Raw genomic sequence first — 6,292 nt, 5'->3', positions numbered from 1 at the left:
TGCCATATATAAATGTGTTTTTTTTTATTTATGGGCACAGCCATTCTAGAATTACTGCAGTTAGGATGGGACCTCCGGTTTTCAAGGGGGAAGGTCGACTCTAATTTCCCATCCCTATCGCAGACTATAGACATTCAAACTAAGCTCTTTCTCTACAAACTTTTCTATTAGCATTTTCCATCCATCCATTTTCCAACCCGCTGAATCCGAACACAGGGTCACGGGGGTCTGCTGGAGCCAATCCCAGCCAACACAGGGCACAAGGCAGGAACCAATCCTGGGCAGGGTGCCAACCCACCACAGTCTATTAGCATTTTTGGTTACAATATTGTAGGTTTCTTTGCCTTTGATTATCATTTTGCATACTGGGCTTTGGTGTATCATCAGGCAATATATCGATTTTAATCTTGGTTTCCTATTCAACAACATCTCTTCTCTAGGATCCTTGGCAGTACACTGAGCATGTCACATATGTTAGTGTGTAGCCTGGGGACCATCCCAGCTTAACATTTCTGTGCTTTATTTTATTGTCTTGAGTATATTGTGTTGTAATTTGTGTTATTGAATATGTTTTTGTTTTCTCTCCATTTGTAGATTACTGTTCTATATTAAGGATTGCCTTGTTCCTTTATTAATTATCACTGTCATATTACTACCAGCTATTGTCCTTGTTTATTATATGCTGAGCCCAAGGAGGCGGGCCCCCTCAATACTACTGCTGTGGGATCACCCCCAGCTCCATTGCCATTAGGGGATACATCTGTTGCTCAGCTCTCTCATTTTAGGATTTTTTTTTCTGATTATGTAATTATTATTGGATTCTCTCATTTATGGACTTGTTGCTGTCATTTAAGATACTATCTATCTATCTATCTATCTATCTATCTATCTATCTATCTATCTATCTATCTATCTATCTATCTATCTATCTATCTATCTATCTATCTATCTATCCTTTGTTAATATTCTGTCTTGCAAGAGGTAGTATTTTTTTGTAAGAAAATGATACTTGAGGTCAAAAATTCAAGCTAACGTCAATAACGAGAGTTAAACCGATTCTTTTAAGTCAGACTAAAAATCAGAAATTGTGAACAGGAGCAAAAGATTTGACAACAGAGAAAGAAAATTGAAAAGGTGACTATTTGGCACAAATTCTGGGTTAAGTTACCAAGGATACAGCCAAATGCTATTATCTCAACATGGCGGTACCCATATTAAAATAAAGATGATGTTGCAGCAAAATAGCAAAAGGATTCAACTTTTTAATACAGCATTATATACAAAAACTAATGTGAAAATCAGAATCCTTCGTTACTAAACCCTCAAAATTATGTGTAGATTGGCATTTTTCATGCAGAAGAGATCAAGAAAAATGACTGTTATTGTGGGCCAAAGGTTTTTACAGTTTCCTTCTCCCTTGGCCCCTTTACTATTTGCTGTAAGGCTCATTTTGATACTAGGCATCATTGGAGCCTGGAGTTCTAGCTCTGGAGGCAAAGCCTCTTTTGAGTTTGATGGAGCCCAGCAGATCATAACTGTTCACAATCTGCCTTGCCATTTTGCAGGTCAGTTATGACGTTAACCAAAAACCATTCATTGCCCCCTTTATCCTCTTCTTATTTTGCTGTGCTTAAAATATGAAACTAGAATTTTTACATTAAATTTTTTTGATGTTGATCAGTCCAAAATAAAATAATAAATAAAATAAATAAAAAGGGTGGAGAGCCTTCTAAATTAACTCTGCAAGTAAAACAGCAAAGCATTGGCTTCTTAAGTTTTTGGCCCATTTAAATGAGCTTTGGTGAAGCCAATGGCCTAAGTCAGATAGTTAGCTCAAGGAGGTTGGCATGCACAGTTCAGGAATCTCACCATTGTCCCTCTTCAATATGCTCCACACATCCAAATGACCTAAAGCAGAAGAGGGCATGGCACTATCTAATTTTCAATTTTATTACTGGGTAGAAAATACACAGGCCATACAGACGTGGACATCAAAACACATCGATTAATATACACAAGCCTGCTCTGCAACTGTAATAAAATCTTTCAGCACTTCTTTATATTTCCTGCTCTGTGCTCCAGTAAATACAAACTATCATCATTACACTAGCAATCCAATTGCCCTTCACTCTCTCAGAACATGGAACTAATGTAGGATGCATTTTAAGACAGAGACGCTCTTATCTGTTACACATAACAATACATAACAACTAATCTTTTCCACCCTCTCAAACATACACAGTATTTAATGTTTGGAAAATGTCTGGGATTAAAACATTTAGAGACTTGTACATAGGTAATGTTTTTGCATCCTATAAGCAATTAAGCTTTAAATTTAAACTGAATTGTTCTACTACTTTTAAGCTAGAAACTTTGCTAAATAGAACCTGCCAAATTTTCCTCACCTTCGACCTGTTTATATTCCAGAAGAAATATTGATCAGTCTTGAAGACTCAGATACCATTTCTACAATTTACAAAAACATTTTAAAGATCCTTCCTTTCAAAGATCCCAGGGTACAATGAGGAAGGGATCTTTCACTTAAAATTTCAGAAAAGTAGTGGAAGGCAGCAAAACACAGAATGCATTCCAGCTCCATATCCGCAAAGCATTCAATCATTCCAATTAAAATCCTCTGTTGAGTGCATTCATCTCTATTAAAATTACTCAAAATGTTTCCAGGGCAAGATTCAACCTGTCAACATTGCAATCGAGCTCCAGCCTTACTGGGCCACATGTTTTGGGCATGCACCAAATTAACATCATTCTGGACCAAAATCTTTTAAATGCCTTTCAGACAGCCTTGGTGTCACAATCCCTCCTAATCCTCTAACAGTTGTGTTTGGTGTTCTTCCAGATGGGCTTAAAGTGGAGAAGGACAACAAACTGTGATTGCCTTTTACTACACTATCGGCATGTAGACTTTTCTTGCTCAACTGGAAGAATCACTAACTCACCTATTCTAAGTCAGTGGGTAACTGATTTTATATATTATCTGATATTGGAAAAAACCATATTCTCACTTAGAAAATCTGTGCAAAACTTTTTCAAAACCTGGCAGGATCTAATCAATAACATTTTTTGAACAAGTATTTAAATTGAGGAAGTGGATTCTCTTCCCTTGTTCATCTTATTTTATTTATTTTTCATATTATTAAAGTTTCACTCTGTTGGCCTAGCTCTCTTTCTCATGGCTGGGGGTTGATTCGACTTGAACAGCTCTGTAAAATTTGACTTGCTTGTATGGAATGTTATTTACTTTTAATAAATTGAATAAAAATGCTAAAAAAACAAAAATAAAGTCTGCCCAACACCATGGATCATTTATCATTAGGAGTGAGAAAAGTACATGAATCCTACTTCCACCTATGATCAAACAGTAGGCACAGTCATTATTTAATTAGGTGGTTCAAACAGGAACCCCCCCCCCCCCCCCGAAAAAAACCCCCAAAAAAACTAGCTAGATCTATGGAGAAGGCACCTGCTAAATTTCCCAAATAAAGTGCTCTCTGTCTGTCTATAGAGGGGAACAGGATCAGTGATACCTACCACTGTAAAATGCCAAGGAAAGTACTATTTAAAAATGGATGATGTTTGGAAAATATACCTAGACTTTGAAAACCTCTAGTGAACTAATGCTGCTTTTTTGGTTTGAACTTATTGAATATTTATGTTTTAATGGGAAACAAAAAAACTGCTTACACTGCAAGACGACAAAGTTCTAGCAGGATTTGGTATTGTCAAAGTGCACAAGCTTCAACAGCTTCAATGGCTGGTCAGTAAAGCAAAGTTCATCAAGGAAACTTTGAAAAGGACCCATCGTGATCAGAACAGAAGGAAATGCTGTAAAGTCTGTTTTAAAAAACAAACAAATGGAAAATCCTGACCTAACTCTGAATGTGTGAAGAATAAAGTGTCAGCACTCTGGCAAAATGAGAAAAGATAAACCTGTGCTTCTGACAAGAAGACAAAGTTTTGACTGGAGGAGAACGCTGGGGAAAAATTAACATTTTTTGAAAAATAACTCATATTAGATCTGAAATGAGGTTTACAAGAAGGCACCGTCATCAGCAACAACCGGCTCAGTCATTCTTTTCCACACCATATGTGAGGTGACATCTTCAGGCTATGGAGATACTTTTCTGTTTCAGGGTCTACATGTTATCTTTCATCCTGGGCACAAGTATGTTTACTTCTATTTAACCATGTTATCTTTGGGATATTATTTTGTATATTGTATTACTGATTGACTTTCTGTATATTTATTCAAAACTGTGCTCATTAGTTTTTGTGTGTTTTGCATTATGTTAATGTATGTATTCATTTTCTGCCCTGTCCCCTTTATGTAGAGTCTTGGGAGGATCCAGCCCAGCAGTATTTAAGGAGAAGCAGCCACTGATATGGCTGCTTCAGCAATCAAGTTTGTTCCACTACCGTGGTTTGCACTTTTATTTGATTTTTGGAATCCTGTTTTTTGACCCCCATTACTGATTTAAGGTACTATCCCTGGTTCCTGTTTTGGATTTCCTTTAATTGTACTTGCCTTGGTTTTATACTGACTAACAAAAGACAGTAAGAAAAACAAAATTAAAATGACCAGGAGAACTGAAAGTCAAAGAACTGTCCAAAGGTCAAAACCATGAGACAAGAAAATCTTTTGGCAAAGCCTAAACATGATTGAAAATTCAGAGTTAAAAAACAATAGCAGGGAATAAAAATATGAGGACGGACTATCTAATGATCTTTTAACACAGTGAAAAAAGGTTTGCCTGTCCAGCTGTGATACCCCGGAAACAACCAGGTAGATCTTTATATCATCACTAAACTGCCATCACAAATGAGTGCAACCCTAAGGAATTATAGCAAAGCCCTCCATGGAGATGGCAGAAAAAGATAATTAAATAAGGACTATTTTCAGAACAGGCTCTAAACAAAAATAAACCCCAAATTTGAATTCCAGGAGTCTTATTATCCACATATAAATTGTTAGGAACTGCACAGGAATATCCAAAAATGTTATAAAAGTTAGAGATTATAACAGGTTTTTTTGTGAATTTTTTTTTAAGTTCATTTAATAAATATTTACATATTAAAAGAACTTTAGTTAGTTTTCTTGTCCGGTTTCTACCCGTCTCCCTTTAATACCCAGAAATTTAAAGACTTTGCCTCACTTTTGGACCTGTGTAGGCTGTAAGCCTGCACCCTGGGTTTGGAGCTGGACTGCCTCTGCTGGTGAGGCCTACTCTTTTTTAGTTGCAGACTGTTGGTGGAGTGCAGATATTTCTTGAGACCTGTTCCCTTTTTGAGCATTGTAGCAGTCAAAACAACATGACCTGTAAAGGCAGAGCTGAAAATGCAGTAACATAAAAAGAAAATGGGGTGGAAAACCTTCTTTAGTAAGTAAAAGACTTTCTAGCTGAGCAAGTTCTCAAAAAATGAAGACAAATCCACACTGATGTTTCTAAAAAAGAGAAGAACAATACTTTGGATGACCCAGTGAGAATCTGCACATTAATTAAATGTAATTTGTCTGAAGACCACTTTTCTGATGATCATGTAATGCATCTGTCCCCAGCTGATATGAGGAACACTCTATTGAGAAGAAAACCATAAAAAGCCACAGGACAGAACATCAAACCCAGTTATGTCCTTTGGGCATGTGCACACCTGCTGGCCGATGTCCCCACAGATATTTTTCCTTAAGTCAGATGGTGGACCCCAAGACCTTTAAAACTACCACCATCATACCTGGGCACAAAACATTGACTCTCACCTGCCTCAATCACCACCATCCTGAAGCACTCACAACTGTCATCATGAAATGCTTCAAGAGGCCAAGTATGAGGCTAGTTAAAACTGGTCTTCCAATCCACATGACCCACTCTGGTTTATCACTTCATCAAGTCCACTGAAGGTGCTAAAGTCTATGGCCTACAAATGCATCCGTCTCATCTGCATGAAAAGGACACTTTTGTAAAGATGCTGTTCATTAATTCAGCATTCAACACTACCACCCCTCAGAGGCTGAGGGAAGTGGAGCCTGTTCAGCTTTCACACTTCTCTTTCCATCTGGATTCTATACTTCCTAAGAGGCTATCCATAATGGGAAAACATCTCCAGCACCACCACAATGAGTGACTCCCAGAGGCCCACTTCTGTTCACTCTGTTGTCTCACAACTGTACTGCTAAGTGGAGCTCAACCGTGTGTTGGGAGTCTCCATAAAGAGAGCCAAGTCATCTTATGGACTGAAGAGGAACAGCAAGTGAATAATCTGACTGTCAATATAGAAG

This window comes from Erpetoichthys calabaricus, chromosome 1, assembly GCF_900747795.2.
Source record: "Erpetoichthys calabaricus chromosome 1, fErpCal1.3, whole genome shotgun sequence".
NCBI classification, from domain to species: Eukaryota; Metazoa; Chordata; class Cladistia; order Polypteriformes; family Polypteridae; genus Erpetoichthys; species Erpetoichthys calabaricus.
Note: the sequence above shows the minus strand (reverse complement) of the source record.